Source organism: Triticum dicoccoides, chromosome 6A (genome assembly GCF_002162155.2).
Source record: "Triticum dicoccoides isolate Atlit2015 ecotype Zavitan chromosome 6A, WEW_v2.0, whole genome shotgun sequence".
Lineage (NCBI taxonomy): Eukaryota > Viridiplantae > Streptophyta > Magnoliopsida > Poales > Poaceae > Triticum > Triticum dicoccoides.
In genome coordinates this window covers 174,207,851-174,220,345 of record NC_041390.1, presented here as the reverse complement: position 1 = coordinate 174,220,345, position 12,495 = coordinate 174,207,851, and the positions used below count along the sequence as shown (strand labels likewise).

The window sequence follows — 12,495 nt, the reverse complement described above, 5'->3', positions numbered from 1 at the left end:
TGACACGGATCGAGACTGGGATTTGTCACTCCGTATGACGGAGAGGTATCTCTGGGCCCACTCGGTAATGCATCATCATAATGAGCTCAATGTGACCAAGGTGTTGGACACGGGATCATGCATTACGGTACGAGTAAAGTGACTTGCCGGTAACGAGACTGAACAAGGTATTGGGATACCGACGATCGAGTCTCGGGCAAGTAACGTACCGATTGACAAAGGGAATTGCATACAGGGTTTGATCGAATCCTCGACATCGTGGTTCATCCGATGACAACATCGAGGAGCATGTGGGAGCCATCATGGGTATCCAGATCCCGCTGTTGGTTATTGACCTGAGAGCGTCTAGGTCATGTCTGCATGTCTCCCGAACCCGTAGGGTCTACACACTTAAGGTTCGGTGACGCTAGGGTTATTAGGAAGACTAGTATGTGACTACCGAATGTTGTTCAGAGTCCCGGATGGGATCCTATACGTCACGAGGAGCTCCGGAAGGGTCCGGAGGTAAAGATTTATATATGGGAAGTTGTCAAACGGACACCGGGAAGTTTCGGGGTCATACCGGTATTGTACCGGGGCCACCGGAAGAGTTCCGGGGGTCCACCGGGAGGGGCCACCCCTCCCGGGGGGCCACATGGGCTACGTGGGGCAGGGAGCCAGCCCCTGGTGGGCTGGCCGCACCCCCTCCCTTGGGCCCATGCGCATAGGGTTGAGGGGGGAACCCTAGAGGGGGCGCCCCCCTTGGCTTGGGGGGCAAGCCACCCTCTCCCCCTCTCCCCTTGGCCGCCGCACCCCCCTAGATGGGTTCTAGGGGGCCGGCCCCCTTCTCCCTTCCCCCTATAAATAGAGGGGTGAGGGGAGGGCAGCCGCACCACCCTCCAAGGCGCAGCCCTCCCCTCCCCAACACCTCTCCTCCTCCGTTGTGTGCTTGGCGAAGCCCTGTCGGAGTACTGCCTCTCCACCATCACCACGCCATCGTGCTGCCGGTGGAGCTGTCTTCCTCAACCTCTCCTTCCCCCTTGCTGGATCAAGAAGGAGGAGACGTCTCCCGTCCCGTACGTGTGTTGAACGCGGAGGTGCTGTCCGTTCAGCACTTGGTCATCGGTGATTCGAATCACGTCGAGTACGACTCCATCATCACCTTGCAAGCTTCCGCACGCGATCTACAAGTGGTATGTAGATGCTAACTCTCTCCCTTGACTCGTTGCTTAGATGAACTCATAGATGGATCTTGGTGAAACCGTAGGAAAATTTTTAATTTTCTGCAACGTTCCCCAACAGTGGCATCATGAGCTAGGTCTATGCGTAGTTCTCTTTGCACGAGTAGAACACAATTTTGTTGTGGGCGTGGATTTTGTCATCTTACTTGCCTCTACTAGTCTTTTTTTGCTCAACGGTATTGTGGGATGAAGCGGCCCGGACCAACCTTACACGTACACTTACGTGAGACCGGTTCCACCGACTGACATGCACTAGTTGCATAAGGTGGCTGGCGGGTGTCTGTCTCTCCCACTTTAGTTGGAGCGGAATCGATGAACAGGGCCCTTATGAAGGGTAAATAGAAGTTGACAAAATCACGTTGTGGTGATTCGTAGGTAAGAAAACGTTCTTGCTAGAACCCAATTGCAGCCACGTAAAAGATGCAACAACAATTAGAGGACGTCTAACTTGTTTTTGCAGCAATTGATCATGTGATATGATATGGCCAGAAGTTGTGATGAATGATGAATTGTGATGTATGAGATCGTGTTCTTTGTAATAGGATTCACGACTTGCATGTCGATGAGTATGACAACCGGCAGGAGCCATAGGAGTTGTCTTTATTTTTTGTATGACCTGCGTGTCATTGAATAACGCCATGTAAACTACTTTACTTTATTGCTAAACGTTAGTCATAGAAGTAGAAGTAGTCGTTGGCGTGACAACTTCATGAAGACACGATGATGGAGATCATGGTGTCAAACCGGTGACAAGATGATCATGGAGCCCCGAAGATGAAGATCAATGGAGCTATATGATATTGGCCATATCATGTCACAACTATATAATTGCATGTGATGTTTATTATGTTTATGCATCTTGTTTACTTAGGACGACGGTAGTAAATAAGATGATCCCTTATAAAATTTCAAGAAGTGTTCTCCCCTAACTGTGCACCGTTGCTACAGTTCGTCGCTTCTAAGCACCACGTGATGATCGGGTTGGATGGATTCTTACGTTCACATACAACGGGTGTAAGACAGTTTTACACAGCGAAAACACTTAGGGTTAACTTGACGAGCCTAGCATGTGCAGACATGGCCTCGGAACACGGAGACCGAAAGGTCGAACACGAGTCGTATGGAAGATACGATCAACATGAGAATGTTCACCGACGATGACTAGTCCGTCTCACGTGATGATCGGACACGGCCTAGTCGACTCGGATCGTGTAAACACTTAGATGACTAAAGGGATGTCTAATCTGAGTGGGAGTTCATAATTTGATTAGAACTTTATTATCATGAACTTAGTCTAAAACCTTTGCAAATATGTCTTGTAGATCAATGGCCAACGCTAATGTCAACATGAACTTCAACGCGTTCCTAGAGAAAACCAAGCTGAAAGATGATGGCAGCAACTATACGGACTGGGTCCGGAACCTGAGGATCATCCTCATAGCTGCCAGGAAACAATATGTCCTAGAAGGACCGCTAGGTGACGCTCCCGTCCTAGAGAACCAAGACATTATGAATGCTTGGCAGTCTCGCGCTGATGATTACTCCCTTGTTCAGTGCGGCATGCTTTACAGCTTAGAACCGGGGCTCCAAAAGCGTTTTGAGCATCACGGAGCATATGAGATGTTCGAAGAGCTGAAACTAGTTTTTCAAGCTCATGCCCGGGTCGAGAGATATGATGTCTCCGACAAGTTCTACAGTTGTAAGATGGAGGAAAACAGTTCTGTCAGTGAGCACATCCTGAAGATGTCTGGGTTGCACAACCGTATGACCCAGCTGAACATTAACCTCCCAGATGAGGCGGTCATTGACAGAATCCTCCAGTCGCTCCCACCAAGCTACAAGAGCTTTGTGATGAACTACAACATGCAGGGAATGGAAAAGACCATTCCTGAAGTGTTCTCGATGCTGAAGTCAGCAGAGGCTGAAATCAAGAAAGAACATCAAGTGTTGATGGTCAATAAGACCACTAAGTTCAAGAAAGGCAAGGGTAAGAAGAACTTCAAGAAGGACGGCAAAGATGTTGCCGCGCCTGGTAAGCCAGTTACCGGGAAGAAGTCAAAGAATGGACCCAAGCCTGAGACTGAGTGCTTTTATTGCAAGGGGAAGGGTCACTGGAAGCGGAACTGCCCCAAATACTTAGCGGATAAGAAGGCCGGCAACACCAAAGGTATATTTGATATACATGTGATTGATGTGTACCTTACCAGTACTCGTAGTAACTCCTGGGTATTTGATACCGGTGCCGTTGCTCATATTTGTAACTCACAGCAGGAGCTGCGGAATAAACGGAGACTGGCGAAGGACGAGGTGACGATGCGCGTCGGGAATGGTTCCAGAGTCGATGTGATTGCCGTCGGCACGCTGCCTCTACATTTACCTACGGGATTAGTTTTGAACCTTAATAATTGTTATTTAGTGCCAAGTTTGAGCATGAACATTGTATCTGGATCTCGTTTAATACGAGATGGCTACTCATTTAAGTCTGAGAATAATGGTTGTTCGATTTATATGAGAGATATGTTTTATGGTCATGCTCCGATGGTCAATGGTTTATTCTTAATGAATCTCGAGCGTAATATTACACATGTTCATAGTGTAGATGCCAAAAGATTTAAAGTTGATAACGATAGTCCCACATACTTGTGGCACTGCCGCCTTGGTCACATTGGTGTCAAGCGCATGAAGAAGCTCCATGCCGATGGACTTTTAGAGTCTCTTGATTATGAATCGTTTGACACGTGCGAACAATGCCTCTTGGGAAAAATGACCAAGACTCCGTTCTCCGGAACAATGGAGCGAGCAACCAACTTGTTGGAAATCATACATACCGATGTGTGCGGTCCAATGAGCGTTGAGGCTCGCGGAAGATATCGTTATGTTCTCACTCTCACAGATGACTTGAGTAGATATGGGTATGTCTACTTAATGAAACACAAGTCTGAGACCTTTGAAAAGTTCAAGGAATTTCAGAATGAGGTAGAGAATCAACGTGACCGAAAGATAAAATTCTTACGATCAGATCGTGGAGGAGAATACTTAAGTCACGAATTTGGTACACACTTAAGGAAATGTGGAATCGTTTCACAGCTCACGCCGCCTGGAACACCTCAGCGAAACGGTGTGTCCGAACGTCGTAATCGCACCCTATTGGATATGGTGCGGTCTATGATGTCTCTTACCGATTTACCGCTATCATTTTGGGGATACGCTCTAGAGACAGCTACATTCACTTTAAATAGGGCACCGTCTAAATCCGTTGAGACGACACCGTATGAATTATGGTTTGGAAAGAAACCTAAACTGTCGTTTCTAAAAGTTTGGGGATGCGATGCTTATGTCAAGAAACTTCAACCTGAAAAGCTCGAACCCAAGTCGGAAAAATGCGTATTCATAGGATACCCTAAGGAAACTGTCGGGTATACCTTCTACTTAAGATCCGAAGGCAAGATCTTTGTTGCCAAGAACGGATGCTTTCTGGAAAAAGAGTTTCTCTCGAAAGAAGTAAGTGGGAGGAAAGTAGAACTCGATGAAGTACTACCTCTTGAGCGGGAAAGTGGCGCAGCGCAGGAAACCGTTCCTGTGATGCCCACACCAACTGAAGAGGAAAACAATGATGATGATCAAGGTACTTCGGATCAAGTTACTGCTGAACTTCGTAGGTCCACAAGGACACGTTCCGCACCAGAGTGGTACGGCAACCCTGTCCTGGAAATCATGTTGTTAGACAACAATGAACCTTCGAACTATGAAGAAGCGATGGCGGGCCCGGATTCCAACAAATGGCTTGAAGCCATGAAATCCAAGATAGAATCCATGTATGAAAACAAAGTATGGACTTTGACAGACTTGCCCGATGATCGGCGAGCGATAGAAAACAAATGGATTTTTAAGAAGAAGACGGACGCGGATGGTAATGTTACAATCTATAAGACTCGACTTGTCGCTAAGGGTTATCGACAAGTTCAAGGGATTGACTACGACGAGACTTTCTCTCCCGTAGCGAAGCTGAAGTCCGTCCGAATCATGTTAGCAATTGCCGCATACTATGATTATGAGATATGGCAAATGGACGTCAAAACGGCATTCCTTAACGGGCATCTTAAGGAAGAACTGTATATGATGCAGCCGGAAGGTTTTGTCGATCCTCGGAACGCTAACAAAGTATGCAAGCTCCAGCGATCCATTTATGGACTGGTGCAAGCATCTCGGAGTTGGAACATTCGCTTTGATGAGATGATCAAAGCGTTTGGGTTTATGCAGACTTATGGAGAAGTCTGCGTTTACAAGAAAGTGAGTGGGAACTCTGTAGCATTTCTCATATTATATGTAGATGACATACTCTTGATGGGAAATAATATAGAATTTTTGGACAGCATTAAGGCCTACTTGAATAAGTGTTTTTCAATGAAGGACCTTGAAGAAGCTGCTTATATATTAGGCATCAAGATCTATAGAGATAGATTGAGACGCCTCATAGGTCTTTCACAAAGCACATACCTTGATAAGATTTTGAAGAGGTTCAAAATGGATCAGTCCAAGAAGGGGTTCTTGCCTATGTTACAAGGTGTGAGACTGAGCTCGGCTCAGTCACCGACCACGGCAAAAGATAAAGAAGAGATGAGTGTCATCCCCTATGCTTCAGCCATAGGATCTATTATGTATGCCATGCTGTGTACCAGACCCGATGTAAACCTTGCCGTAAGTTTGGTAGCAAGATACCAAAGTAATCCCGGCAAGGAACACTGGACAGCGGTCAAGAATATCCTGAAGTACCTGAAAAGGACGAAGGACATGTTTCTCGTTTATGGAGGAGACGAAGAGCTCGTCGTAAAGGGTTACGTCGACGCTAGCTTTGACTCAGATCTGGATGACTCTAAGTCACAAACCGGATACGTGTATATGTTGAATGGTGGAGCAGTAAGCTGGTGCAGCTGCAAGCAGAGCGTCGTGGCGGGATCTACGTGTGAAGCGGAGTACATGGCAGCCTCGGAGGCAGCGCATGAAGCGATTTGGGTGAAGGAGTTCATCACCGACCTAGGAGTCATACCCAATGCGTCGGGGCCGATCAAACTCTTCTGTGACAACACTGGAGCTATTGCCCTCGCCAAGGAGCCCAGGTTTCACAAGAAGACCAGGCACATCAAGTGTCGTTTCAACTCCATCCGTGAAAATGTTCAAGATGGAGACATAGAGATTTGCAAAGTGCACACGGATCTGAATGTCGCAGATCCGCTGACTAAACCTCTCTCGCGTGCAAAACATGATCAACATCAGAACTCTATGGGTGTTCGATTCATCACAATGTAACTAGATTGGTGACTCTAGTGCAAGTGGGAGACTGTTGGAAATATGCCCTAGAGGCAATAATAAAAGTATTATTATATTTCAATGTTCATGATAAATGTCTTTTATTCATGCTATAACTGTATTATCCGGAAATCGTAATACACGTGTGAATACTTAGACCACAATATGTCCCTGGTGAGCCTCTAGTTGACTAGCTCGTTGTGATCAACAGATAGTCGTGGTTTCCTGACTATGGACATTGGATGTCGTTGATAACGGGATCACATCATTATGAGAATGATGTGATGGACAAGACCCAATCCTAAGCATAGCATAAAAGATCGTGTAGTTCGTTTTGCTAGAGCTTTGCCAATGTCAAGTATCTCTTCCTTCGACCATGAGATCGTGTAACTCCCGGATACCGTAAGAGTGCCTTGGGTGTATCAAACGTCACAACGTAACTGGGTGACTATAAAGGTGCATTACAGGTATCTCCGAAAATATCTGTTGGGTTGACACGGATCGAGACTGGGATTTGTCACTCCGTATGACGGAGAGGTATCTCTGGGCCCACTCGGTAATGCATCATCATAATGAGCTCAATGTGACCAAGGTGTTGGACACGGGATCATGCATTACGGTACGAGTAAAGTGACTTGCCGGTAACGAGACTGAACAAGGTATTGAGATACCGACGATCGAGTCTCGGGCAAGTAACGTACCGATTGACAAAGGGAATTGCATACAGGGTTTGATCGAATCCTCGACATCGTGGTTCATCCGATGACAACATCGAGGAGCATGTGGGAGCCATCATGGGTATCTAGATCCCGCTGTTGGTTATTGACCTGAGAGCGTCTAGGTCATGTCTGCATGTCTCCCGAACCCGTAGGGTCTACACACTTAAGGTTCGGTGACGCTAGGGTTATTAGGAAGACTAGTATGTGACTACCGAATGTTGTTCGGAGTCCCGGATGGGATCCTGGACGTCACGAGGAGCTCCGGAAGGGTCCGGAGGTAAAGATTTATATATGGAAAGTTGTCAAACGGACACCGGGAAGTTTCGGGGTCATACCGTATTGTACCGGGGCCACCGGAAGAGTTCCGGGGGTCCACCGGGAGGGGCCACCCCTCCCGGGGGGCCACATGGGCTGCGTGGGGCAGGGAGCCAGCCCCTGGTGGGCTGGCCACACCCCCTCCCTTGGGCCCATGCGCATAGGGTTGAGGGGGGAACCCTAGAGGGGGCGCCCCCCTTGGCTTGGGGGGCAAGCCACCCTCTCCCCCTCTCCCCTTGGCCGCCGCACCCCCCCTAGATGGGTTCTAGGGGGCCGGCCCCCTTCTCCCTTCCCCCTATAAATAGAGGGGTGAGGGGAGGGCAGCCGCACCACCCTCCAAGGCGCAGCCCTCCCTTCCCCAACACCTCTCCTCCTCTGTTGTGTGCTTGGCGAAGCCCTGTCGGAGTACTGCCTCTCCACCATCACCATGCCGTCGTGCTGCCGGTGGAGCTGTCTTCCTCAACCTCTCCTTCCCCCTTGCTGGATCAAGAAGGAGGAGACGTCTCCCGTCCCGTACGTGTGTTGAACGCGGAGGTGCTGTCCGTTCAGCACTTGGTCATCGGTGATTCGAATCACGTCGAGTACGACTCCATCATCACCTTGCAAGCTTCCGCACGCGATCTACAAGTGGTATGTAGATGCTAACTCTCTCCCTTAACTCGTTGCTTAGATGAACTCATAGATGGATCTTGGTGAAACCGTAGGAAAAATTTTAATTTTCTGCAATGTTCCCCAACAAAAACAAGACAAAAGATACTCAAATGACATAGATAAATCAAGCAACATTCTCATTGTTGTGAAGAACGTCACCACCAACATCGCCCCTAGCACCTCTATCGCCATCATCCACATTGACCAGAGAGCTCGCACCACCATCGCCATCATTCACATTGACTGGAGAGCTCGCACCACCATCTTCATGAACTTGAACCGAAGAGCTCGCACCACCATCCTCACGAACTTGGACAGGAGAGTGAGCACCACCACCATTGACATGGCTTGCTGAAGCACCACCACCCATGCCGAAGCCACCATCACCCATGCCGAAGCAACCACCACCAATGTGGAAGCTGGCACCACCACCACCACCAACCATGTCGAAGCCAACACCACCACACCACCCATGCCAAAGCCACCACCAACATTGCCGAAAGAAAAACACCCACCAAACCCAACACCAACACCGTCCATAAGTTTTTGAAGCTCCATCTTTCTTCAGAGCATGATCTCCATTCTTTTCGTCTCCCAAAAGTCTCTTTCCATTGCACCCATGCCCTCCGAATTCATCATCATGAACCGGTCCTCCTCGGCGGTCGTCTTGTCCTTCCTCTTTTTCTCCCCTAGGATGAGCTTGCGCTCCTCGAAGGCACACCTATTCTCACACTTCTCCTCTTTGTGCTTCTCTTTCTCCTCGGCCATAGCCACTTTTGCATCCCAATGCTTGGCTAGCATAGCCTCCTTCATCTTTGCCATCTTCAACGCAAAAGGACCCGATCGCCTCCTTTTCGCCTTGCTAACCCTAACCGCTCTCTCCGGGGGCTCGATGTTGATTTGGAGTTAGAAGGCAACACATGGAGCGGCGGCGGAAGGAATTGGAGCGGCAGCGGAAGGAGTTGCGGCCGTGGGAGGCCAGGGCATATAGAGCTACAGCGACACATGGTATAACGCACCAGGGGCGGCCATTCGGCTGAATTTTGGCGCCGCGAGGAAGGACAGCGAGGTCAAAGGATGGATTGGCGGCGGCGACGGGGTGGGAGGTGGGAGGTGAAGCCGACGGAAGTGGGTTCGCGACAACCGAAAGGGGATTCGACAAAATCAGATGAAATCCGCACATATGAAGGAATTGGGCTCGCGGATGCGGGATCCCACAAATTCTTTTTCGGGGCGGCCCGATTTGAAGTATCTGTTCGGACCGGAGATATAGTATGGATCCCATAAAACGACAGTTATTATAGCGGACAGGACCGGTTCGCGGGATCTGCTAGACATGTTCTAACCCTAACAACTCTCTCCTGAGGCTCGGCGTGGAATTGGAGAAGGCAACACGTTTTATTACATTATAAAAAAAAGAAAAGAGAGCACGTTTCGCAAAATCCAGCGTGCCTGATCGTAATGACGTGGTGGAGCCCAATCCGACCGACGCGGGAAGTGGAACCGACCCAGCGGCCCGCCAGCCTGACCTGGGGAGGAAAAAAAACCAATCCGTGTTCGGGTCGGGTCGAAAACCCTAAACCCAGATCGATCGACCGAGACCGTCTTCTCGGTCGCAACCCAGCAATCGAAGCTCTGCTCCCTGCTCCCGCGAAATCTCAATCTTTCGCCTTCGAGCTCCCGCCAAATCACGCTCCTTCTCCCGCGAAATCAAGCTCCCGCCGTGCTCCCGCCGAATCCAATATGCCGCGACACCGCCGCTGCAGCCGGCTGCGCCGCATCGTCGGCGGCGTCTCAGTCGGAGCTCTCCTGCTGTTAGCCGGAAGCGGAGGCCACAACGCCTACTCGGGCCGCCCGGTCTTCTCGCTGCCCCTCGGCCTCGGCGCCCCCTTCCCGCTCGTCGCCGACAGTCCGGCGCCCCCGCCCTTCCCGTTCGCTGCCGACTTTTCTCCTTCGCCGTCCCCGCAATCCCAATACTCGCCCTTCCGCCTCAGCGATGACAGCCTCGCGCGGCGCCTTCTGCCCCTCCGCCTCCGCGCCAGCCAATCGCCGCCGCAGCAGAACGCGGATGCGGTCCTCCTTCCCGACCAGGAGGTCCTGATCCTGGACGACGCTGAGCCTACCGGCGACGCCATCTGCGCCTTCCAGGGCGGGGCTTCCTCCCCGGCGAGACCGCTCGGGATGCTGCCGGCGTCCGGACTTCACGCATACGTCTGCCGCCTTCCCGACCCAGCGCAGAGCTTCCAGCAGCTCCAAGCGCCGCTCTTACTCCACTCCTCCACCTCCTCGGCCGCCGCAGCTGCTCCAGATTCCCCTTCTCCTTCTCCGGGCCGCGCATTGCTTAACTGGAGCAGCGACCCGATAGTGTTTGACTCGGCTCATCTGGACGGAGGCGACGTGCTCGTCTTCGCTAAGGGAATCAGCCGCCGCCAAGGCCTTCAGTGCCTGTATCGCTACAGCGACGGCGCCGATACCATGCTGGCAACTACACCGGCAATCACCTCAGTACAGCAAGTTACTCGCTGCCCCTCGCCGCCGACACCTGTCAAGTCAGGAGGAAGCACCAAGGTTCTTGTCACACTAGGGGTCACCGGCGAGGATCCCATGCCCTCCCTTGCAACCTTTCGTCGACAGCAAGCTGAATCTTCTTCGGTGACTCCTCAAAAGAGTTCAATTTGCGCCTGCACAATGGGACGCAACATCTCCAAGTTTCTCAGGGAGTGGGCACTCTACCATAGTGCGATTGGGATGGATCAGTTCTTTATCTATGATAATGGCAGCGAGGACAACTTGGCAGGCCTAGTGGCGCAGCTTATCCTCCGGGCTCAACATCACAACCGTGCCATGGCCTTGGACCAAGGTCCAAGAAGCTGGTCTGTCTCATTGCGCGGCCACACAGCAAGCTTCGTGCCAATGGATGGCTGTCATAGATGTTGATGAGTTCATCTTCTCAACAAGCTGGGCAGGATTAGAGAAGCCATCAAAATCTTTGCTAGAGCCCGTTATTTCTGTTGATGATAGCGTTGGCCAAATATACCTTGCTTGTTATGATTTTGCCCCCTCGGGCCAAACAGCACATCCACCGGAGGGGGTCTGCCAGGGCTACACTTGCCGGTTGAAGAGCCCGCAGCGGCACAAATCCTTGGTCCGCCTCGACGCCGTGGAACCATCCCTCATGAATGTGGTCCATCGTTTTAAGCTCAAGCCTGCTTTCAAAAGCATCTTGTAACGTCCTCGATACGGCTATATCTCCCACGTGTCAAAGCACGACTTAGAAACATAACCACATTGAAAGCAATGTCGCAAGTGAGGTAATCTTCACACAACCCATGTAATACAATAGGAAAAAAAGATACATAGTTGGCTTACAATCGCCACTTCACACAAATACATGAATAAAGCATTACATCATCCAAATACAATCAGGGTCCGACTACGGAACCAAAATAAAAGAAGAACATCAAATGCAACAAAGGTCCCCGATCGATCCCAACTGGGCTCCACTACTGATCAACTAGAACGAAAACAACACAAGGGACAAGATCTTCATCGAGCTCCTCCTGAGCCTGGTTGCGTCATCTGCACGGTTCAACGGCACCTGCAAGCTGGTTTTGGAAGTATCTGTGAGCCAGGGGGGCTCAGCAATCTCGCACCCTCGCGATTAAGACTATTTAAGCATATGAGTAAGGTAAAGGTAAGAGGTGAAGCTGTAGCAAGCCACTAGCATATATGGTGGCTAACATATTCACAAAAGAGAGCGAGAAGAGAAGGCAAAGCACGTTCGAGAAATCTATGATCAAGAAGTGATCCTAGAACAACCTACGTCAAGCATAACTCCAACACCGTGTTCACTTCCCGGACTCCGCCGGAAAGCGACCATCACGGTAACACACGCGGTTGATGCATTTTAATTAAGGTTAACTTCAGGTTTTTTACAACCGGACATTAACAAATTCCCATCTGCCCATAACCGCGGGCACGACTTTCGAAAGTTCAAATCCCTGCAGGGGTGTCCCAACTTAGCCCATCACAAGCTCTCACGGTCAACGAAGGAATAGGCCTCCTCCCGAGACATTCCGATCAGAATCGGTATCCCGATTCTTCAAGACATTTCGGCAGGTTAAAACAAATCCAGCAACACCGCCCGAATGTGCCAACAAATCCGGATAGGAGCTGCACATATCTCTTTCTCAGGGCACACTCAGATGAGACTAGCTACAAGTAAAACCAACCCTCAAGTTTCCCCGAGGTGGCCCCGCAGGCAACTCAGTTCAGATCAACAC

General features: G+C 50.2%; 1 pseudogene; it reads left to right on the top strand.

Moving 5' to 3' along the window:
* Window positions 1-9,693: 9,693 nt before the first annotated feature.
* LOC119315779 overlaps window positions 9,694-12,495 on the top strand; it is a 6,156-nt pseudogene continuing 3,354 nt past the window's right edge.